Source organism: Erinaceus europaeus, chromosome 13 (assembly GCF_950295315.1).
Source record: "Erinaceus europaeus chromosome 13, mEriEur2.1, whole genome shotgun sequence".
Classification (NCBI taxonomy): Eukaryota; Metazoa; Chordata; class Mammalia; order Eulipotyphla; family Erinaceidae; genus Erinaceus; species Erinaceus europaeus.
This window is the reverse complement of record NC_080174.1, coordinates 60,044,063-60,068,508: the sequence shown is the minus strand read 5'-3', so window position 1 is coordinate 60,068,508 and position 24,446 is coordinate 60,044,063. Positions and strand designations below refer to the sequence as shown.

At 43.6% G+C, this 24,446-nt stretch overlaps 2 protein-coding genes across 2 annotated transcripts in view; both read right to left on the bottom strand.

Annotated features, from left to right (window-relative positions):
- IPP (intracisternal A particle-promoted polypeptide) overlaps nt 1-13,414 on the bottom strand; it is a 365,210-nt gene extending 351,796 nt beyond the window's left edge. The window contains exon 1 of the mRNA XM_060205966.1: nt 13,404-13,414. The gene's annotated coding sequence lies outside the window, so the exon portion shown is untranslated. The remainder of the gene's footprint in view (nt 1-13,403) is intronic.
- Nucleotides 1-22,479, bottom strand: part of PIK3R3 (phosphoinositide-3-kinase regulatory subunit 3) — a 127,603-nt gene extending 105,124 nt beyond the window's left edge. Inside the window, exon 1 of the mRNA XM_060205983.1 lies at nt 22,336-22,479. The gene's annotated coding sequence lies outside the window, so the exon portion shown is untranslated. The remainder of the gene's footprint in view (nt 1-22,335) is intronic.
- Nucleotides 22,480-24,446: the final 1,967 nt, after the last annotated feature.

The following is a 24,446-nucleotide window of genomic DNA, read 5'->3' as shown; positions in this document are numbered from 1 at the left end:
ATGTTATTTCTTCTAACTCATGAGCACATGATCTTCCTCTATTTCCTTGAGTCTTCTATTTATTTTTAAGTGAGTCATTGTTTTCATTATTAAACTCACCTCCTTTATTAAATTTATGCGTACTTGATCCTTTTTGTTGTGATTATAAATAAGATAATTGTAGATTGGATTGTTATCTTGATTTCTCTTTTCTTTTGTTTTTAAACCAGGGCACTACCAACTCTGGTTTATGGTGGTACCAGTGCACTTTGTACCATGTGTGGTTAATCTTCTACGCTGCTGCCAGGCCCCCTGCAAATTTCTTAATGTAGTATATTATATCAACTAAAGGAAAGAAAAGCTAGAAATCATATGACTGGGAGTCAGGAGGTAGCACAGCGGGTTAAGCACATGTGGTGCAAAGCACAAGGCCTGACGTAAGCATCCAGGTTCCAGCCCCCAACTCCCCGCCACTGGAGTCGCTTCACAGGTGGTGAAGCAGGTCTGCAGGTGTCTTATCTTTCCCTCCCCCTCTCTGTCTTCCCCTCCTCTCTCCATTTCTCTCTGTCCTATCCAACAACAATGAGATTAATAACAACAACAATAATAGCTACAACAATAAAAAATAACAGCAAAGGCAACTAAAGGGAAAATAAATAAATTTTTAAAAAATTAAAAAAAAAAAGAGAAATCATATGAACATACAAATTGATGCAGAGAGAGTCTTTGACAAGATTCGATATCTGATTATGTTAAACTCTCAGCAAAATGGGAGTAGAAGGAATGTTCCTCAACATAGTGATGGCCATATGTATTATCTAATGATTTTTATCTTTTCTTTCTTTTAGTTGATATAATACAGTACATTGAGAAACTTGCAGGGGGCTGAGCAGCAGCGCAGAGAGTTAAGTGTACATGGCACAAAGTGCAAGGACCGGCATAAGGATCCCGGTTCCAGCCCCTGGCTCCCCACCTGCAGGGAGGTCGCTTCACAAGTGGTAAAGCAGGTCTGCAGGCGTCTATATTTCACTTTCCCCCTGTCTTCTCCTCCTCTCTCGATTTCTCTCTGTCCTATCCAACAAGAACAGCAGCAGTTACAACAAAAACAAGGGCAACAAAATGGGAAAAATGGCATCCAGGAGCAGTGGATTAGTGCAGGCATTGAGCCCCCAGCAATAACCCTGGAGGCAAAAAAAAAAAAAAGAAAGAAAGAAAGAAAAGAAAGAGAAATTTACATATACTGATCCATCCTTGAACCCCTAGAATAAATCTACATGGTCATGGTGTATGATCCTTAAAAAAAAAAAAATCTTTATTTGGTGGTCTGGGACGTGGCACAATGGATGAAGTATTGGACTCTCAGGCATGAGATCCTGAGTTCAATCCTTGGTAGCACATGTGCCAGAGTGATGATGGTTCTTTCTCTCTCCTCCTATTCCTCTCATTAATAAATAAATAAAATATTTTTTTAAATCTTTATTTGTTAATGAGAGAGAAAGAACCAGAGCTGCATGCTGGCACATGAGATACCAGGGATCAAACTCAGGACCTCATGATTATAAATCCATTGATCTAGCCCCTGTGCCATCTTCTGGGTCCATTATGACCTGTTTAATGTTTTGTTGAATTAGATTCTCTCGCATTTGTATTCTTCATGGATAATGTTTTATAGTTTTCTTTCTCTTCCCTTCCTTTTCTTTCTTTAATGTTGTTTTTTGTAATATCTCTGTCTACATTTAGTAACAAGGTAATGTGGTCTCATAAAAATATTTGGGAGAATTTTCTTTTCTCTGATTTTTTGGAAGAACTAAAGAAATATTGGTGGGAGCTGGGTGATGGTGTACCTGGTTGAGCACACATATTACAATGCACAAAGACCTAGATTTAAGCCCTCAGTCTTCACCTGCAAGAGGGGAAGCTTTGCAAGTGATGAAGCAAGGCTGTAGGTGTCTCTCTGTCTCCCTCCCTCACTATCACCTCCTTCCCTCTCAATTTCTGGCTGTCTCTATCCAATAAATAAATAAAGATAATACAAAAAAGTTTAAAAACTGTATCTTTAAAGAAACAAACAAACAGAAAGTATTGGTAAGAGATCATCTTTGAAAGTTTGGTAGACAGCAGGCTTGGTAAAACTTTCCCAGAGATATTTTGATTACTATTTAAATTTCCTTGCTTAGAACTGTTCTGCTCAGGTTTTCAGATTCCTCCTGGTTGAGTCCTGGGATGTGGTATACCTCTAAAAATTTGTCCATTTCCCATAGGTTCTCCAATTTAGTACTTTCTGTTATAACTTCTCCCATTTCATTTCTTTTTTTTTTAATATTTATTTTATTTATTTATTTTCCCTTTTTTGTTGCCCTTGTTTTATTGTTGTTGTTACTGATGTCGTCATTGTTGGATAGGACAGAGAGAAATGGAGAGGAGGGAAAGACAGAGGGGGGAGAGAAAGACACCTGCAGACCTGCTTCAACTGTGAAGCAACTTCCCTGTAGGTGGGGAGCAGGGGGCTGGAACCAGGATGCTCTTACACCAGGCCTTGTGCTTTGTGCCAGGTGTGCTTAACCCACTATGCTACCGCCATCCCCTCCCTTTCATTTCTAACTACATATATTTTTTGTCACCAGGGTTAATGCTAGGGCTTTATGCCAACTCTACAAATCCACTGCTCCCAGTGTCCTCCCCCCCCAGCCCCTTTCTCCCCCCCCCCCCAACCCCTTTCTTGTTTTTATTTGACAGGACAAAGAGAAATTAAGAGTGGAGGGAAGACAGAGAGGGAGAGAGAAAGATAGACGCTGGCAGACCTGCTTCACTGCTGGTGAAGCGGCCCCCCTGCAAGTGGGGAGCAGTGGCTGTAGTGCAGGTCCTTGTGCATCGTAGTATGTGCGGCCCCTCTAACCATATTTATTAGGGCTTTCCCTCTGTCTTTTTTTTTTCCTTAGTGAGTCTAGCTAAAGGTTTTCAAATTTGTTTATTCTTCCTAAGAGTCAGGTTCTGGCTTCCTGTAGAAGGGAAGCTTCCTGAGCGGTAAAGCTGTGCTGCGGGTCTCTTCCTCTCTCTCTCTCTCCCTTCCCCCTCAATTTCTCTCTATCCCTATTTTTAAAAAAGCCTCTTTGAGTGCTAAATCTGGGAAGATTTATGTTCAAACACAAATCTGTACATCTGTACATGAATAGGCGTGCAAATAGCATAATGGTTATGCAAACAGACTTTCGTGTAAGTGTCTCCAAAGGCCCAGATTTAATCCCTCATACAACCATAAGCCAGAACTGAACAGTGTTCTGGTAGAAGAAAAAAAAAAGCCTTATGTGCATATTTAAAGCAGTTTCATTCATAATTGGAAAAAAAAACCTGAAAACAATATAAATATTGTTTAGCTCTTAGGTGGTTCAACTATAGTATATATATATATAATTGAATACTCATCAATAAAGAAGAATAAATTACTGATATATTCAACATGAGTGAGTAGAATTATTCTGTATCTTAACTGTGGTGATGGTTATATTACTTCATGTATTTATTATTTATTTTATTTAAAAAAATATTTATTTATTCCCTTTTGTTGCCCTTGTTGTTTTATTGTTATAGTTATTATTGTTGTTGATGATGATGATGTCGTCATTGTTGGATAGGACAGAGAGAAATGGAGAGAGGAAGGGAAGACAGAGAGGGGGAGAGAAAGACAGACACCTGCAGACCTGCTTCACTACTTGTGAAGAGACTCCCCTGCAAGTGGGGAGCCAGGGGCTTGAACCAGGATATTCTTATGCCGGTCCGTGAGCTTGGCGCCACATGTGCTTAACCCGCTGCTCTACCGCCTGACTCCCTACTGCATGCATTTATATAAGCCAGAGGTTTATGTAGCTTGGGAGGTGGCACAGTAAATAAACCATTCAGCTCTCCAGCCTGAGGTCCTTAGTTCAATATCTGACATTACATGTGCCAGAGTGATGCTCTGGTTCTCTCTACTACTGCCTCCTGCCTCTTCTTCCATTAATGAATAAATAAATATTTAGAAAAAAAGAAAGAAAAGCAGATTTTGGGTCGGGCCGTAGCTCAGTGGTTTAAGTATACATGGCGGGAAGCTCAAGGACTGACGTAAGGAGCCTGGTTCGAGCCCCCGTGAAGCAGGTCTGCAAGTGTATCTTTCTCTCCCCCTTCTGTCTTCAGTTTCTCTCTGTCCTATCCAATAACAAAAATAGCAACAAGGGCAACAAAAATGAGAAAAAAAAAACAACAGAGCCTCCAGGTAGTGGATTCATAGTGAAGGCACCAAGCCCCAGCAATAGCCCTGGAGGCAAAAAAAAAAAAAAAAAAAAGAAAGAAAGAAAGAAAAAAGAAAAAAAAGAAAGAAAGAAAGAAAGAAAGAAAGAAAGAAAGAAAGAAAGAGCAGATTTTCAAGTGGGGACAATATTGTTCCCTGGGGACACTTGACAATATCTGGAGTCATTATGGTTGTCATAATTTGAAGAGAGTGAGGATACTATTAGTAAGTATCTACTGAGTAGAAGCAAGGGATGCTACTGAATATTCTACAATGCAGCAGAATAGCTGCCCACAGGAAATTATCTGACCCAAATGTTAATCACACCAAGATTGAGAAACCCTGATCTAAACCTGTGTTCAAGAAAACATAGCCTAATCACCAAATTCAGCCTGCCAGCTGTTCCTATATGGCCCACAACCTATGAATGGCTTTCAGATTTTATTAATCAGTGTAAAAGTGTAAATGGAAAAAAAAACTTTTAACTTTTTTTTTTATTATTATTGGTCTTCTCTGGGGCAGACCACTCTAGGCTGACACTTTTACATAGAAAGAGCAGGGCAAAGGACCAGGCAGTAGCGCACCTGTGGTTGAGTGCACACATTACAGTGTGCAAGGACCTGGGTTCAAGCCCCTGGTCCCCACCTGCAGGGGGAAAGCTTCACGAGTGGTGAAGCAGGGCTGCAGGTGTTTCTCTGTCTCTCTCCCTCTCTACTTCCTCTTCCCCTCTCAATTTCTCTATGTCTCTATCCAATAATAAATAAATAAAATATAAATTAAAAATAAAAAATGTTTAAAAAATAGAAAAAGTAGGACACAGAGTAAGGAAAGAAAGAAAGAGGGAGGGGAAGAGAGAGAGAGGGAGAGAGATGTGAACTATTTATTTTACCAGCTCTGGAAAAAACTACATTTTAAATTCTTTTACTTATTTTTTCTAATTACTAGCAGGGTTACCACTGGGGCTTAGTGTCTGCACAATGAATCTACCCCTCCCAGGGTTTTTTTGTTTTGTTTTGTTTTGTTTATTTGATAGGACAGAGATAAACAGGGAGGGGGAAGGGGAGCATAAAGTGAAAGAGAAAGAAAGACACCTGCACTGTTGCTTTATCACTCATGAAGATTCTTCCCTGTAGGCAGGGAGCAGGGCCTTAAACTGGGCCCTTGCACACGGTAATGCATATGCTCCACTGGGTGCACCACCACTCAACCAACCCCAAGACTATTTTTTGTAATATTTATTTATTTATTCCCTTTTGTTGCCCTTGTTGTTTCATTGTTGTAGTTATTGTTGTTGATGATGTCGTCGTTGTTGGATAGGACAGAGAGAAGTCGAGAGAGGAGGGGAAGACAGAGAGGGGGAGAGAAAGACACCTGCAGACCTGCGCCTGTGAAGCGACCCCCCCCCCGCCCCCACAGGTGGGGAGCCAGGGTCTCGAACCAGTATCCTTATGCTGGTTCTTGCGCTTTACGCCACCTGCGCTTAACCCGCTGCACTACCACCCGACTCCCTTTTTTTCTTTTTTTTTTTTGTAACACAAATTTGTATTTCAGTGTCTATAAAGTTGCTCTCATGGGACCGCGTGGTGGCACACCTGGCTGAGTGCACATGTTACGATGCTCAAGGGGCTGGGTTCGAGCCCCCGGCCCCCACTTGCAGGGGGAAAGCTTTGCAAGTGGTGAAGCAGAGCTGCTGTTGTCTCTCTGTCTCTCGCCCCCTCTATTACCCCTTTCTCTCTTGACTTCTGGCTGTCTCTATCCGATACATAAATATTTTTTTAAAAAATTAAAAGGGGGCGGGGCAGTAGTGCAGCTGATTAAGTGCACATGGAGCAAAGCACAAGGACCAGCATAAGGATCCCGGTTGGAAACACCGTCCCCCCCCCCCCCCCCCCCCCCCCGTCTCCACCTGCAGGGCAGTCGCTTTGCAAGCGGTGAAGCAGCTCTGCAGGTGTCTATTTCTCCCCCTGTCTTCCCCTCCTCTCTCGATTTCTCTCTGTCCTATCCAACAACAGCGACAGCAATAACAACAACAATAATAGTAACAAGGGCAACAAAAGAGGGAAAACAGCCTCCAAGAGCAGTGGATTCGTGCAGGCACAGAGCCCCAACGATGACCCTAGAGGCAAAAAAAAAAAAAAAAAATTAAAGAAAAAAAAAGTTGTGCTCATTCACTTATATACCAAGGCAATGTCGAATATTTATGACAGAGACCTTATTTATGTTTCAAAGCCTAAAATATTTGCTATCCAGCTCTATACAGTTGTTCATTGACCCTTTCTTTAAATTATAAAGATGTACAAAAATAATTTTCCTAATACAGAATTTTAAAATGTGAAATTATAGATGCTTGCAGAGTTGCTTGGAGCTATGTATGCTAACACGCTCATTTCTGTAAATGTGCATGTCCTTCCCTACAGAAGATAAATAGTGGATAGTAGGGTTTTATTGCTGGTTGGGTTCTGATGACAAAATTTCCAGTTTTAAAAAAATCATGGGAGTCGGGCTGTAGCTCAGCGGGTTAAGCACAGGTGGCGCAAAGCACAAGGTCGGCATAAGGATCCAGGTTCGAGCCCCCGGCTCCCCACCTGCAGGGGAGTCGCTTCACAAGCGGTGAAGCAGGTCTGCAGGTGTCTATCTTTCTCTGCCCCTCTCTGTCTTCCCCTCCTCTCTCCATTTCTCTCTGTCCTATCTAACAATGACAACATCAATAACAATAATAACTACAACAACAATGAAAAACAACAAGGACAACAAAAGAGAAAATAAATAAATAAAAATATTTTTTAAAAAATCATATGTGACATCCCATGAAGAATCTTATACAGTCTCCTGGACACAGAGACAGTTCTCCAGAGAAGACATCTGTGGTGAAAGAAATAATATCCCGTGAACTTGTCGTCAAATCAGCATCGGGGTCTGACTGGGTCTCTCTGACCATGACTGTCCCTGGACTGAATGGGGCATTTATCACACTGCCTTTGACAAACCAGCTGACCACCATGCACATGGGCCTGAGAATCTGTCGGTTAGCTCCTGTCCATTAGTCCCTGTCCAAACACTCACAAGCTATGGTCCTAATATAGCAGTCACATTATCAGTCTCCTCCCAGACCCTGGAAGCGTGATCAGGCATAATCTCCCTGTCTCCTACCATCCCTCTTCTCCACTTGGACAAACTGTCAGTTAACTAGCTAATGTAGGGAAAGCTGCTTGAAGCTGAAAAATGCTTTGCTGGGCTATTCAGACAATCAGTTGGGTTACCTCGCTCCATTTCTTTCTTCCACAAGGTAGATTATTTACAAACTCAAAATTACCTTTTTGAAAAGATTACATAGCACACTCATAGTATTGTTTGTTCCAAGTTTATGGGATTTTGAACCTGACATTTCCCAGGTCCAAAATTCAGTTGTCTATCTCTCAATTCAAGCTGTCCTGGGAGCCAGGAGAAATCTCTGTTCAGAAAGTTGATTCTGGATGGACAGAGTGATGGTCAGAGTGCCTCCTAGATGTTGCCATTTCCTGAAGTTATTAAATACCAATACAGGAAGGTGCCCAAGGCACACACACATTACTTCTCTCCTTTCACCCTTTCTGAACAGTGTTTTCTACAGAGCGGAGTTGAAAATAGCTGGGCTAAACTGCCCAGAGTCCAAGTTCAGAAATGTTAACAGCACAATTTCATTATACCCCACATCTGGGCAACTCCTGTGTGTTCAAATGACCCTTAGAGAGTAGTTTGAGTATACTGTTTTTCTTTTTTCAAAAGATTTTATTTATCAATGAGAAAGATAGGAGGAGAGAGAGAAAGAACCAGATATCATTCTGGTACAGGGATTGAACTCAGGACTTCATGCTTGAGAGCCCAATGCTTTATCCACTATTTTTCCATGAGTCTCTAGAATCCTTTCTTCCTGCCTCCATTCACCAGGGAGACTCCTGAAGCTTTTTCATTGTGCCCCTTCTCTCCATTCTCTATATCCCTGCTTCTTCTGTGCAGTCAGACAGAACATTAAAAACAAACAAAAAACACTTGTGAGGGTTGGGGAGATAGCATAATGGTATGCAAAAATTCTTTCATGCCTGACGCTCTGAAGTACCAGGTTCAACCCCTAGCGCAACCATAAGCCATAGCTGAGCAGTGTTCTGGTAAAAAACAAACATTTGTGACTGTATTACTCTCTGCTTAAAAGGTTTAACTGGATCTCAATTATTTACAGAGTAAGTTCAAGCTCCTTGACAATCAAGTTCCTTCAAAATCTTCTATTTCTCACATTCCAACACATAATGCCTTTACCAAACTAGTAATTTCACCTCCCCAACCTGTGACTAGGGTATGCCAGCCTCTATACCCATAGCCATACTGTTTCTTTCCTTCTGGAATACCTTCTCCAGATCCATCCATGGAAAAACTTTCCTCTAACATCAGTCCAGATGCCACCTCCTCAAGGAAGCCTCCTATGAGTTTACCTCTGAACTCCCAAAGCACTTTGTTATTCTCTTGGACCTATATATCCATATATATCCTATATATCCATATGTATTTTGCTTTTAATGGTGACTATTAATATCCATATGTATTTTCCTCCCACAGAACAGTAAGCATCCTTAAAAAAAGTCCTATAATCTAGAGTGTAAAGTATATATAGGTCCTGCTGTGAACAAACTGTAGCAGAGAAATCATAGGCTAATAAGAGCATGAATCAGAGGAAGAGAACTGAGATGGTGAGAGAACCATAATAAATAACCATAAAGAATCATCCAAAAATGTGCATCTAAAAATTATGACTTGGCTGTCATATTAATAATAATAGCTTACCAAACTTTGGGCATTGTACTAAGCATTATCATATTTACTCAACATACACATTATTTTCTGATGAGGAACTAGTTTGACGAGATAAAGACATTGCTCAGGTCACTATTTTCTTTGTTGATTTTAACTATATCCCACATACTCACATTTAGAGTCTTTATACATGTTCCACTTTCTATCTGAAACACTTTCCCCACAAGTATAGGAAGGATTTACTTCCTTCTTAGAGGCATCTATTCTAATTTCATTGTATCAGTGTGAACTCAAGCTTAATAGAGAGGATCCATATTATTCCTCCCATATATATAGTAAAGTCACAATACAAGGAAAACCCTACAGAGACTTTGTACAGAGAAGGACAAGAAGTAGTCATCCAGGTAGCAAGGACACAGATAGTGCACTTCACTAAGAATAAAGACTCTTTTTGTAATAATATGACAATTGGGAAGATATCTATGTAGTATGGAACTTTAATCTGGAAAGCAGGTAGCAAATTGAATAAAAATTCTAGCACCCCAACACTATCACAATTATATGCCTAAAACTGCAGTGATAGAAAGTTAAAAGCTGTAAACTGGGTGAAATTTGCAATGGCAACCTTCCAGATGAGAACATTATCTTACTAAGAGAAACTCTAGTGTATGTCATATCATAATTCAGTCTTATTTATTTATTTGTTTGTTTATTTATCTATTTATTTATTCCCTTTTGTTGCCCTTTTTGTTTTATTGTTGTCATCATTGGATAGGACAGAGAGAAATGGAGAGAGGAGGGGAAGACAGAGAGGGGAAGAGAAAGACAGACACCTGCAGACTTGCTTCACCGCTTGTGAAGCGACTACCCTGCAGGTGGGGAGCCAAGGCTTGAACCTGGATCCTTACTCTGGTCCTTGCGCTTTGCACCATGTGTGCTTAACCTGCTGTGCTATAGTCTGACTCCCTAATTCAGTCTTTTTTAAAAAATTATTTATTTATTTATTGGATAGATATAGCCAGAAGTCGAGAGGATGAGGAAGACAGAGAGGGAAAGAGGCAGAGAGACACCTGCAACACTATTTCACCACTTGCAAAGCTTTCCCTCTGCAGGTGGGGACAGGGGGTTCAAACCCTGGTCCTTGAGCATTGCAACATGTACGCTTAACCAGGTGCACTACCACCTGCCCCCATATAATTCAGTCTTCAGAGTCACAAGCCCTAAGGTGGATTCCTGGAGGAGCATTATCTAGCTGACTCACAGCCTGCCAGATTCTGTTCCTGTCACCCTCCAAAGTGTACATAGCATTGTCACTACCTGGACCGATATCTCAGATACTTATTAGACCAGAATTACCACTACCATCCCAGCCACAGCAATCTAGTAAATGTTGAGCACTTGCAACCTTCAATTTAAAATCACTGCCACTTCATAGACCCCCAGATGAGGTCTCCACAGAGCTTCAAAACATTTGAGAAGACAGAAATTACCTACACTATTTGAACAAAACAGTAATTTTTAAAAATCCTAGATTCATATGAAGTTCTGGTAGCGGGAATTAGGTGCAAATGTACCCTTCTTATCCTATGGTCTTGTCAATATTTCCATTTTATAAATAAATAAAGATGTTTTTAAAAATTCCAGATTTAATAGAGCGTGGTAAATTTCTTAAAGAAGAGACCAAACTGAATGAGAAATTCAGTGGAACGAAACATGGGCAAAGTCAGAGAAAGTATGAAAGATGTTATAACAAGAATCTGAGAGACAAGAATCTATCACTGAGTTTAGAAAAGAAAGAAAGAAAAAAGAGAGGCAGGAAGGAAAGAAGAAAAGAAAACATGGGGGCAAGGTAGTGGCGCACAAACTTCATGAGCAGTGAAGCAAGTAATACAGGTCTGTTTCTCTCTCTCTTCCTATATTCCCCCCTGCTCTCAATTTCTCTCTGTCCTACCAAATTTTTAAAAATGGGAAAAAAAGGAGCCACCAGGAGTGGTGTATTTATCATGCAGGCACAAAGCTCCAGCCATAACCCTGGTAGCAAAAACAAAACAAACAAATAAAACCAAACCAGAGAACTATCAGCATCAGCAGAAAGACAAGACATAGAGCAAAGTGGTGAGATAGAGTAGAAGATAATTTAAGAGAGTTAAGGGGGGTGGGGATCAGGCAGTAGTGCAGTGAGTTAAGTGCACATGGTGCCAAGTGCAAGGGCCAGCTTAAGGATCCCGGTTCAAGACCATGGCTCCCCACCTGTGGGGGGGGTCGCTTCACAAGCGGTGAAGCAGGTCTTCAGGTGTCTATCTTTCTCTCCCCCTCCTCTCCTCTCTCTACTTCTCTCTGTCCTATCCAACAATAATGACAGCAGTAACAATAATAACAACAACAATAAACAACAAGGGCAACAAAAGGGAAAAAATAGCCTCCAGGAGCAGTGGATTCATAGTGTAGGTAAAACCCTGGAGGCAAAAAAGAGAGAGAGAGAGAATTAAGAGGCAACATTATAAGGAACAATATTTACACTATAAGGGTAGCAAAAGGAGAAGAAAGAGCAAGGGAAAGAATTCTTATTTGAAGAAATAATAACCAAGAATTTTCCCCAAACTAAAGAAGTAGATACTCAGATCCAGGAAGCTGTAAGAATTTAAAACAAAATAATCCTAAGCCTAAGTACCCCAGGGCACATAATAATTAAGATGGCAAAGATAAAGAGAGAATTCTAAAAGCAGCAAGAGAAAAATTGTCAGCTAGTTTCTCAACAGAAACTACAAGGGCCAGAAAGGACTAGCATGATATATTTAAAGTTTTGAGTGGAAAAGACCTCCACCAAAACTAGGTCACCATTTAGGTTTGAAGGAGTAATGAAGAGCATTCCGAACAACAGTATTTATAGGGATTTCTAGCCACTCGACCAGTTCTTCAAGAAACACTAAATGGACTTAAATGAAAGAAAAAAAGTAATCTGAAAGGTGGATGCACTGATTTGCAAGCACAGAGTCCTGAGTTTGATTCTCATTATCACATATGTCAGAATGAAATTTGGTTTCTCTCCTCTTTATTTTTTAAAAAGATTTATTTATTTATTTAATAAGAGAGAGGAAATGAGAGGGAAATGGTAGATACAGAGGGAGAAAGAGAGACACTTGCAGCATAGTTTCACCATTTGTGAAGTGTCCCTCCTGCAGGTGGGGGACCAGGAACTTGAACCTGGGTCCTTGAGCACTGTCATGTGAGCGCTTAACCATGTGCATCACCTCCTGGCCCTCCTCTCCTCTCTTTAATAAATAAAATGTTTATTTACTTATTTTGCCTCCAGGGCTATCTCTGGGGCTCAGTGCTGGCACTACAAATCCACTGCTCCTGGTGGCCATTTTTTCCATTCTATTGGACAGAGAAAAATTGAGAGAGAACAGGGAGATAGAGAGGGAGAGAGAAATACTCCTGCAGACCGGCTTCACAACTTGTGAAATGTTCCCCATTGCAGGTGTGGAGTCAGATACTCAAACGTGGATCCTTATGCAGGTCCTTGTGCTTAGTACTATGTGCACTTAACAGAGTACATCATCACCTGATCCCCAAATCTTTACTTATTTGTAAATTTTTTTAATATTTATTTATTTTCCCTTTTGTTGCCCTTGTTTTTTTTGTTGTAGTTTTGTTGTAGTTATTGTTGTTGTTGTTACTGATGCCATCGTTGTTAGATAGAATAGAGAGAAATGGAGAGAGGAGGGGAAGACAGAGAGGGGGAGAGAAAGATAGACACCTGCAGACCTGCTTCACCACCTGTGAAGCGACTCTCCTGCAGGTGGGGAGCCGGGGGCTCACACCAGGATCCTTACACCAGTCCTTGTGCTTCTCACCATGTGCTCTTAACCTGCTGTGCCCGACTCCCCCCAAATCTTTTTTTTTAAATAAAAATGTCAATATTGAGTAGTCTCATTCATGTGGAGTAAGAAAATAAACAAACCAAAGGAAAATAAGCAAAAACAAATGAACACTGCAGCCCAGGAGGGAGTGTAGTAGATGAAGTTGGACTTTTAGACATGGGGTCCTGAGTTCAATCCTTGGCACCACATGTGCCAAAGTGGTGTTCTGGTTCTCTCTCTCTCCCCTGCTCCCTGCTTTTGATCTTTCTCTCTCTTCCTCATTAATATATATATATATATATATATTTTTTTTTTTTTTTTTTTTAACCAGAGCACTGTTCAGCTCTGGCTTATGGTGGTACAGGGGATTGAACCTGGGACTTTGGAGCCTCTAAATCAATAAATCCCATGCTTTTGAAAAGCTCTAATAAACCTTGTATTGTTTAAACCAGTTCCCAGCTCCGTGCTGTGAGCCCTAACCCTTTTTAAGTTAAGTTACAATAGATAGACACCTGCAGACCCGCTTCACCACCTGTGAAATGACCCTTCTGCAGGTAGGGAACTGAGGGCTCAAACCAGGATCCTTATGCAGGTCCTTGCACTTTGTACTATGTACCCTTAACCCTGTGCGCCACTGACCAGCCCAGTGTCTCCTCTTTCTATCTCTCACACTCCATCTAAAATATTAAAAAAAGAGTCCGGGGTCTGGCAGTGGCGCAGTGGGTTAAGCGTATGTGGCGCAAAGCGCAGGGACAGGTGTGAGGATCCCCACCTGCAGGGGAGTTGCTTCACAGGCGGTGAAGCAGGTCTGCAGGTGTCTGTCTTTCTCTCCCCATCTCTGTCTTCCCCTCCTCTCTCCATTTCTCTCTGTCCTATCCAACAATGAACAACATCAACAATGGCAATAATAATAACCACAACGAGTGTTGTTAAAATTTAGAGGCTCTTGCCGGCAGGTTGGCTTCACAGGCGGGTAACAGAGACGCGGAGACAACGGCTGGGCAGGGAAGCTGTATTTCTTTATTCAGGAACAATGATTCATAAACCAAGACGAACTAATCACCAAACAGAACTCTGCTGTCTCTTTGCGGCGGCGCAAGCACTCTCTCTTACTCTTGAACTCAGGAACTCTCCAACTCTGGAACTCTCGTACTCGGGAACCCCCTGAAACTCTGGCACACTGGAACTCTCTCTTACTCTGTAACCCAGGAACTCTCGAACTCAGGAACTCAGGAACCCTCTCTCCAGGTTCCTTGGGGCGGGGCCAAGCAGGCCCGCGAAATTAACAGGACTGATCCAATTCTCTTGGCGGGGGAGGGCTAGAACAAACCAATGTAAAGCATACGACAAACGAGGCTACAACAAGGGCAACAAAAAGGGGGAAAAATGGCCTCCAGGAGCGGTGGATTCATGGTGCAGGCACGGAGCCCAGTAATAACCCTGAAGGGGGAAAAAAAAAAAAAGAGTCCACCAGTAGTGAAATTGTGCAGGTGTGAAGACCCAGTAAAAGACTCTGGTGTCAGGAAGAAAATACACAATTTTAGCATGTTTTTTCTTTTCCAAATCATTTTACTGGGGGAAAAACAGTTGTTGCCACATGAGTATGATAATATAAAATTTAAAAATATGTATCACCTGTGGTACAGAAGATGGCACAGTGGATAAAGCACTGAACTCTCAAGCATGAGATCTGGAGTTCAATCCCTGGCAACACATGTACCAGAGTAATCTCTGGTTCTTTCTCTCTCTTTTCCTATCTTTCTCATTAATAAGTAAATAAAATCTTATCTTATCAATAAGTTTTCTCCCCAGTTTTTCCCAATCTGCCCCATTCCTTTTTTTTTTTCTTTTTGGCCTCTGGGGTTCAGTGCCTGCACTAAGAACCCACTGCTCCACTGTTGGCCACCTTTTTTCCATTGTTGTTGTTTGTGCTGCTACCACTGTTGTTGCTGTTATTGTTGTTGTTTGCTGCCATTGTTGGATAAGACAGAGAGAAATTGAGAGAAGAGGAGGACAGAAAGGGGGAGAGAAAGACACATGCAGACCTACTTCACCAGTTGAAAAGCGACTCCCCTGCAGCTGGGGAGCCTGATGCTCTGGGATATAACTAGGATCCTTGGGATGCATTGGATCGGCCTTCTCGTGGTGCATCCCGTGAGTACCCATTCATTGGGGAAACTGACGATCCTTCCTAGCCAACTGAATCCACATGGATCCCAGTCACTTTCAAAGCCAGCAACAAGCAGCTCCTGACAGCTTTCAACCTGACGCTGTTGACTGGCTGCGGAAGAAGGGCAAACCTAGAAGAAGAAGAAGACTAGGATCCTTGAGCAGGTCCTCATGCTCTAGACTATGTGCACTTAACCAGGTGTGCCACATCCCCATTCCCACTCTAACACCATCTAACTCTAGCTCCTGTCCTGCAGTGCCCCCAAAGTAATCCTATTTCTCCCCATCTGAGTTTTCTTGTTTGCTTTTTTTTTCTTTTCTTTCTTCTTTTCTTATGTTATTCCCTCAGTCAATAAAACTTATAGAGAAGTTAAAGCAAAAATTTCCAGGGCTAGACAGTAAATATCTCAGCAATGAAACATAGATCTATCTGCTTTTTTTTTTCTTTTGCAAAGCTGTATTATCTTTCTACCATTATAAAAGTCCCTGGAAAACCACAAGATGAACTCCCCATTTTGTCAGTTTGTGGATACTTGTAGTCTGGCATGCAGTAGACACTCTTGGGCAGCGTTATATGTAATTTGTTTGCTCTTTCCTCTTTCTTGAACCTGGAGTCTTTGGAAGGGAGCTTCACCGCCTTTCCCCTTCTACAAGCCCAGGTCCATCAAGATCTCAAGTGTACCTCCCTGTCGTCATGTCCACCCAGAGCTAGAGACTACCAGACCTCAGCCTCCTGGTCCCCACCTGGGGCACCCCACCAGGTCAATTACAGCTCGGCCTCCAGGTCCTTGGCCATAGCGACCCAACCTGGGAGTCCCACCTGCACCCTCAGGCCGGGTTGCAGAACTGCGGAATTTGCTAACCCAGAAGACCTCCCTTCCCCACCACACCCCACCCCTGTTCTGAACCTAACGCCCTTAGTCAGTCCTGGGTCCCGGGAGGTACTTCCAGCCCAGCGCTGGCGCCGGTAAGTCATGATTCATGGGAAGAATTCTGGCAAATAAATCCAAAGTGGATTTGCATCACAACAGCCCACGAAATACTACTCAAGGCTGATTTGTACGGGAGCCTGGGACTGCCCCTTTCCATCCGGTCTCGGAGGCGGGGTTGTAGGCAGTGGGGAAAGTGGAAGGAAACTCAAGGGAGGAGGTGAGCTGCACTGATTCTGAATCTAGAATGGACTGGCAACTTGATGGGAGTGTAATCTCCTCCCTTTGGCTGGGCCCGACCTCAGGAACCTCAGGCTGTGCCTGGGTTCTCCTGGATGGAGCTGGCGGCAGAAACTCTGTATGCATATGTTTCTGATTAAAGAAAACAGACCAACCTGGAGCTGGAGATGGTCTAGCAGCCTTCCCTAGTGCTCCCACCCCCCACCTCAAGTCTCTAGCCCCGCCCCCATACTTCTGAAAGTCTCTGGGGCTTTTAACCCTGATGCCTGCTTTACTGTGTGTTCACAGAAACAGACTTAACCTGCGACTTGTGTGCTCACAAAGCACAGCCATTTTTTACTGCAAGTCCTGGCTCTAACTCACACTATTGCTCACTACACTTCCTTGTCAGTCAGTCAGTGTAGCAAGGCAATTCATTTATCCCACAGTCAATCAGTACACCCTTTCCCCACCCATCACCACAGTCTCTGAGTTTCTCAGTCAGGAAGTCTTATAAATATATATATATGTATATATATATACATATATACATATATATATGTATATATATATATATATTCCCTTTTGTTGCCCTAGGAAGTCTTTTATTATAATTCCTTGGCATCAGCCAAACTGTTGACTCTTCTTTAAGTCTGCTTAAAAACCACTGGTGTGCACCTTCCATAACACCTGTAGAGGTCTGTGTCCCTGCCTTTCTAAGCTCCTATTGTACAAAATCTGAACCACTCCTTTAGCCCTGACATCTCTCCCTCTATGTGAATCTATCAAACCTAGTTTCTTCACGGTCTGCTACATCTAAAAAAATGGATCAAGGCTGATTCAACTCTGTGTCTCCCTCCAGTCCTGAGAAAAGGGCCTGGTATTTGGTGGAGACAGCAGTGTGACCTTTGTAAGTCCTGTTCCCTCTCTGGGCCTCAAATTTCTCCCAATCCTTACAGTAAAAGATTTGGATGAGATGACTCCTAGGGTTGCTGCCAGCCCTGACACTGTGAGCTAGTGAGCTCTTGGATTTCCCAAATGACCAAACCTTGGGTAGGGCAGGAATCAAAAGATTCATCTGAAATCCTCCCACCTCTTATGAGTCAGTTAACTGAAATAACAGTGTAAGGTTGCTGGAGTTTAAGGATCCAAAAGGTGCTAGGAACCTTGTGGGCAATGTCAATATACCATGATGCCTGTCCTGAACTCCAGAAGCCAGCCTGCCAACCAATCTAACTACAGGGCTCTGGGGCTGGGGATAACCACTCCAGAAACTGAAGAAAGTCCCCATTCACAGCCACTCCCCAACAGATACATATTCATTCTGTCTCTCTCTCTCTCTCTCTCTCTCTCTCTCTCCACCCCCATGTTATCAGTGGTAGCAGACCCTAATTCTCCTAAAAACCAGCACGGGACCAGTTAGTTCACTCTCTTCTCCAACCTCACACCTAGTCCAGTTCAGTCCTCTCCACTCTGAGCTGAGATACAGATTTTTGATAGAAGAAATCTCAGTTTGGGTTTTGTTTGTTTGTTTGTTTTTTGTATGCCAGTCCTGTGCACTACCACTGTATTATCTCCCTGGTGCAGCTGAGGTGTTTTTTTTTTCCTTCCCCTTTGGGTTTTATCTTGCTGTTTTGACAAGAGCATGGTTCATCAGTGGCCATTGGTAGCACTGGAGATTGAACCTGACACCTTTTTTCTGCCTCTTGGGCTTAGTGCCTTCCCAACAGATCCATTGCTATATATATATATATATCAAAAAGAAATAGAGAGGGAAGGAGAGAGAGAGACCTGTAGCACTACATCATCACTCATGAAGTTTTCCCCCTGTAGGTATAAAGGGGAGACTTGAATCAAGATCCTAGTGCATGATAACATGTGCACCACTGCCCACTCTCCACTTTTCTGTTTCAATTTATTTAAATTGAAAAAATTAAACATATGAGAAAAAGAGAGAAAAAAAGAGACAAAGAGAGTTCACATGAGGCAGAGAGAAAGAGATAAGCCATCACACCACATATGGTGCTGGGGGTAGAACTGGAAACCTCAGGCATGCAAGATTAATGGTCTACCAGTCCAGCTATTTCCCCAGCCATGAGTCTCTGTCTCTTTCACTCTTTTTCACAGCACAAGCTGTAGCCCCTACTGTACAGTCCCCCAAAAAGGAACTCATCACCTCTTAAGGCTGGCCACATGGAACACTGCTCCCTGAAACTGACAACCATAGACTTTCATTTTACCTATTGAAGGCACATGGAGTAATGTTCATCTAAAACCATAGCCCTGTCTATGGCCATACCACCCTGAACATGCCCGATATCATCTAAAACCATAGCCCCAAGAATTGAGATGATCTGATGAAAAGTCCAGTTTCATTACTTCTTATGTGAATGATTCTTGGCATATTACTTGCCCTTCTGAATTCCAGTTCCTTTATCTATTAAAGGGAGCAATAATTTATATACACAGAATGGCTATGGGCATTGTATACAGTTTTGAAAACATGCGTCATGTCATAGACACTGACACATATAGGATATCAAATGTGAGCATTTTCTCCATTTCCTATTCTCTACATTGTTCCCTGAGTCTGTCTGGCACTTCCTCTGGAAGCTAAGAAAGGAAATGTCTGAAGTTAGAACTGATTTGGACAAAACCAGGACTATAAAACACTAAAAGCTGCACTTAGGACCCAATTATAGACTTCAAGAGCGAGCAAAGGAGGTTTGAGGCCTGGGGATGGTGGGGAACAGCATTTTCCAAAGGTCACACAGCAGGTGCAAGTAGGTAGAACAGCAGGCAAGCAGAGAGGAGGAGAAAAATGGGGGTGTGGGTAGAGATTGGGGCCGAATTGAGCTGAATCCAAGGACAGGCAGCCGAGCAAGAGGTTCTCCAACTAACATTGCTCCATTTCCCGTGCCCAGCAGGACTTGGCATTTGCCTTTCTCTGGCGTTGGTTTTTTTGTTTGTTTGTTTGTTTTGTTTTGTTTTGTTTTGTTTTTTCTGAGTTCCTGAGTTTGCAGTAGTTTCCCAGAAATGCTAGGTAAATATCTCTGTTGTTTGCTGAGTAACTAGCCACATAAATCAGACAAGGGTTCCCACACAAAGTGCTGCCTTGAATTTGACTCCTTTGGTAGAGATGCCCTCCCCAAATCAGGCACCACCCCAGACAAATACCCTCCCCAACACCCCCTCCCAGAACCTTGCTGGGGGCCTTGAATCCCACCCCACTGGGTGGCTTTGTTACAAACTGTATTGTTCAAGACTCAGCAACCTCTTTGGAGTCTGTTCCTCTCAGCAGCCTCAAGAAAATTATGGTATGAGGCAAGTTTTGCTTGCAACCTTTCTTCTCAGAAAAGCTAGCTGTGAGTTGCCATTTCATTGTGATTAGGACTATCACTAACTTTTGTAAACATCTTAGGCTAATGTTAACCCAATAGTGGGAAAGCTGTAGACACTGGGGTCAGTGTACTTTGAAACTTGATTTTTCTTTGTTTATATAAGCCCCCCCCCCTTTCTTTCCTGTGACCCAGATTCTCTACCTTCTCCTCAGAGCTCATCTATAAACACTTTTGCCATCCCAATGAGGAATCTTCCGGTTTAGATATCCAGTCAGTGCTTCATTAATTGACTTGTGAAAAAATTGAAATGCAAGGATACTCTAACCTTGTTCTGACTCAGTGGCATCAGAATTCTGTATTTCTAAGATTCTGTCACTCAGATTGCATCAAGCTAGAAATCTTTGATGCTGGGGAAGCAGGAGATGGCTCACCGAGTAGAGCACACATTTTACTATGAGCAAGGACCCTGGTTCAGTATCCTGGCCTCCCTATAGGAGCAGCACACAAAGGGGAAGCTCTGGAGCTTGTGCTGTGAAGTGCTATGATATCTCTCCTGTTCTCTGTGTGTTTCTCTCCTATCGAGAGTCCACTGGGAGTGGTGGAATTGTGCAAGCATGAAGCCCCAGTGAAGCTCTGGCAACAATAAAAGCATTTATTAATAGAAATGTGTGATGCTAATAGTCCATGACTATCATTGGCGTAGTGACAAGAGCTAGGACTCACTTCACTTGGGTTGTTGTTTGCTAGAGGTTACAAATGTGGCTTTAGGCCTTCTGAACTTGTTGATGACAAAGGAAGGAGATAGCTGGATAGTATTCCCACCTGCACTGGGGCTAGGAGATGGGTGGATATTCTCTGGGAAAACCAATTCTAGGCCCCAGCCTTCAGTCCACCCATCTGCCTTAGCACTTGGACTCCAGATTCTGAGAAAGCAGGAAATTTTTTTTTTTACCAGAACACTGCTCAGTTCTGGCTTATGGTGGTCCTGGGGACTGAACCTCAGACCTCAGAGCCTCAGGCTTGAAAGGCTTTTGCATAACCTTTATGCTGTCTCCCCAGCCTGAAAACTTTTTCTAAGAAGAGTATCTTATTATCTATTGTGTAGAGACTGTGAGACAGAAAAGGGGTTAGAGAGACACCTGTAGCACTGCTTCACCCATCATGAAGCTTCCTCTCTGCAAATGGGGACAGGGGCTTGAACCAGGTCCTTGCACATTATAACATGACACTCAAACAGGTGCACTACTGCCTAGACCCAGGAAAAGTATTCTTTGCAGCCCTCCCACCCAGATGCCTTTCCTCCCTGACCTGCCCCCAAGGTCCAGAGAAAGAAAGTTTATAGGGTGTTAGGCTGGGCCGAATGGGTAAAGAGGGAGGAAGGATTAAGCGAGGGCACAGAGCCAGTGGTGGAGCTAGGGGAGATTCCCTAGAGAGACTTTAGCTTTCCCTGAAGGTGAGGAAGGAACAGAGGCCGGAAGTAGGGATGAGGGTGAGGGCACTGGTCAGGGTGGGGTGCCTGGTACCGCATTGTGAGTCTATGGCTGGGCTTCCGGTCATTGACCATTTTGCGGCTAGGGACCTCTAGTCTGGCGCCCTTGGGGCGTCTGGTCTCTACCCATTGACTTTGTGCCTGAATCACTCTCTTAGGAAAACCCAGGGGTTGAGGACAGGAAAGTTAAATCTACTGAGCTCCTTCCAGGAAATGGCTACTGATGCCAAGGGGGTGGGACTTTCCAAGGATCACCCTGGAGTTTGCCCCCACCCACCCTCTAGCTACCCCACCACCTCCAGCTCAGAGTTGGTCTCCCACCACACTCCAAAGGGCCCCAGTATTAAAAAGTGCTTTTCAAAGATGGTTTGGGACTCTGGACTACCGGATAGACCTGCTTCCAGGCCACCACACAGCAGCAGTCTGGACCCCTCCTCCGGCTCCCAGGCACGTGGTTGAAGCTGCCAAACCCGATTTTCCAGTGACTGCCCCAGGTTAGCTGGGGCTGGAAAGCCTGCAGGTCACCGCCCCCCCCTCTTTGCCTCTGCCTCCTCTAACTGTGCCATCTCTCCTATCTCCACCTGTCTCTCTTCTCCCAAGGGCTGATTTCTTAGGCACCAGGAGGTGTAGTCCTTCTCCAGGCATCAGCCTTCTCATCAACAAAGGGGGAACAGTGGACTGCCTTCCAGGGCTAGACTGTGAGGAGGTTCCAAAGCAAAAGGAGGGACAGGGGAGATAGCATAATTGTTATGTAAAGAAACTCTCATATCTGAGGTTCTAAAGTCCCAGCTTCAGTCCCCTGGCACCACCATAAACCAGAGCTGATCTGAGCTCTGGAAAAACAAAAACAACAAATAAGCAAAGCAAAGGGGGTCCTGAATGAACCTCTGAACCTGAGTGAAGCACCTCTGGGATAATGGTTCATTATTCCTTGTTGGAAGTACGAGGTGTGGGTGAGGGGAAGACAATAAAGGACTGCTCAGTGGAAAAATGGAGGTGAGGTTATTGATGGTAAAATGTAAGGGAAGGGAGTGTATCTCTCTACTTCTTAAAATTAACTCTTTCTCTCTCTCTCTTTTAAAGATTTTATTTATTCATGAAGAATGATAGGCAGAGAGAGAGAAAGAACCAGATAGCACTCTGGTACATGTGCTCCCAGGATTGAACTCCAGACCTCATGCTTGAGAGTTCAACACTTTATCCACTGCACCACCTCTGGGACCACCCTAAAATTATTTTTATGGAAGACTAAAGGAGAAAGACTACAAACATCCCAGTAACTGAGTACCCTACTTACCAATGGTCAGATCTCTTGCCACAATTTAGTGCAGGGCCTGTGTGATCTGCTTTGTGTCTGTCTCCTGCAGAGCTGGAAGTTCCTCCAAAGAATTTTCATTGTTATGTTCACTGCTCTCGTTCCAAGTCTACACACACACACACACACACACACACACACACACACACACACACAGTCCTGGGCACACTGACTGAAACAGAGTTCCAGATTGAAAAGCAGAAACAGAAGCACCCTAGGGGCTGGAAACCAGCCAGGTCAATTCACTTAATCCAGGGCTCACTGCTTGAGCTGTCTCCTCAGGCCTCTCTAGCCCAGGGTATTTAGCCGCTAGGGGGCCTAGAGAAGTGAGAGGAAGGAAGCTGCACTCAGTCATCTAGGGGGTCACCTAGTCTGGGGTGGTGCAGGCTTTCTGACTGCAGCTGCCTCTGGGAACTAGAGGGGGAGTTAGGAACCTGAAGGGGGAGGGGCAGTGGAGCTACCGTCATTGCAGAGGGAGCTAAAAATAGCTGTAAGAGATGATGTCATCAGGTTCCCATAGCTCAGCATCCTCCTGTCTCCTTCTCTCTCACACTCACACATACACTCACAGATACACACAGACACAAGTATGGACATGCGTGCATGCACACACATACACACACATTCATATAGGGGAGGGAGGCTTCTGGGTCCCAGGGCCGAAGGGGCAGGGAAGTCTGGTGAGTGTGTTTGCATGTGTGTGTCTGGGTTTGCATGAGTGTAATTGCATGTGTCTCTCTATATGCTTATGCACTTCTAGGTGCATGTCTGCTTGTGGTGTGTTCATTTGTAGGCAGATGTGTGTGTTGTTCCATGTTCCATGTGGGGAGGTCTATGTACATTAGAGTAGATGCATATCTCTGTTTATAGGCATCTACCTGCATGCATGTGTGTGTTGTATTATGTGTCTGTGATTCCACTTACATTCACATGTGTTCATGGACGGTGTCATGTGTATTTATATGTATGAACCCTCTTGTGGGTATGGGGCACTAGCCCAGCCACTTTCCTGTTCAGACTGAGGTTCACTTCCCCCTCCATATCCTGAGGAACCTCATTCCCCAGTCAGCACTGTCTGGGCACTGTCAGTGGTTTCTCTGCCCCCCCTTCTACTCCCATGCCTTGAACCCAAATGGCTGAGTCTCTCAGCAGCCTTGGGGTACATTGACATAGACAAAATTCATTTTCTCCTCTCAGGCAGCAAAGGACACTACCCAGACTCCCTGAGCCTCAGGAAACCAGGCCAAAAGACCTCATGACTTACTCCTCTCCCTCATAATCAAGGAAGGGAACTCTGGAACTGGAGCCAGAACTTGGGGACATTAGGACACTGGCCTATGTATAAAGTGATACATGAGAGACAGAGCCACTCACAATGTTCCCAGTCACTGAGCCACAGCCCCTGTGGAGATACAACCCATAGAAACCCAGCTGTACCCAATGACACACGAGTGCACACTCTGAAATCCCAGTGGAAAATCCCCAGGCCAGAGCACTTACCACCCCCCACATGGCTGAACTCAGACTCAGTCTTGCCCTACCCCCAAGCACCCCAGCTCAGCTGTTAGTCCTGGAAAACTGACCTTAGAGAATGACTGGGGAAGATAAAAGAGGGTACTTGCTCTTGCTAAAATAGCCCTCTTCTTCCCCATGCCCTTCCTGACCTTCATTCCTCTGAGCAGTGCTTTTGTGCCCTGACAAGTGATAATAACTTCACAAGTATACCTTAACATACACTGCCAGCTACTGAGACACCTCTGGCTACAGAGGCACAGTCAGCCTTGTGTGTGCTTACATTCCCATCCTCTGGGTCTCACATTCTCTCCTTCTCTCCCTCCCCCGCCCCACACAGCTGTACCTGTAAGCTGACCATCACAGACATACACAATTACCTATGTACATCTCACCCTCAAGCCCTCGTAAGAGTTCTACTCTAGCAGTGAAATTTATCTTTCCTCATATCTTTGATCTGTACCTCTATCTCTTTGCCCAAAGACCTCTCTATACCTTCCATCTATGAAGATGCTTTTTCCCTGTGTGGATAAGAGCAAGGCAGGAAGGCCCCCTATCTCACAGAGAAGAGCAAAAGTTGA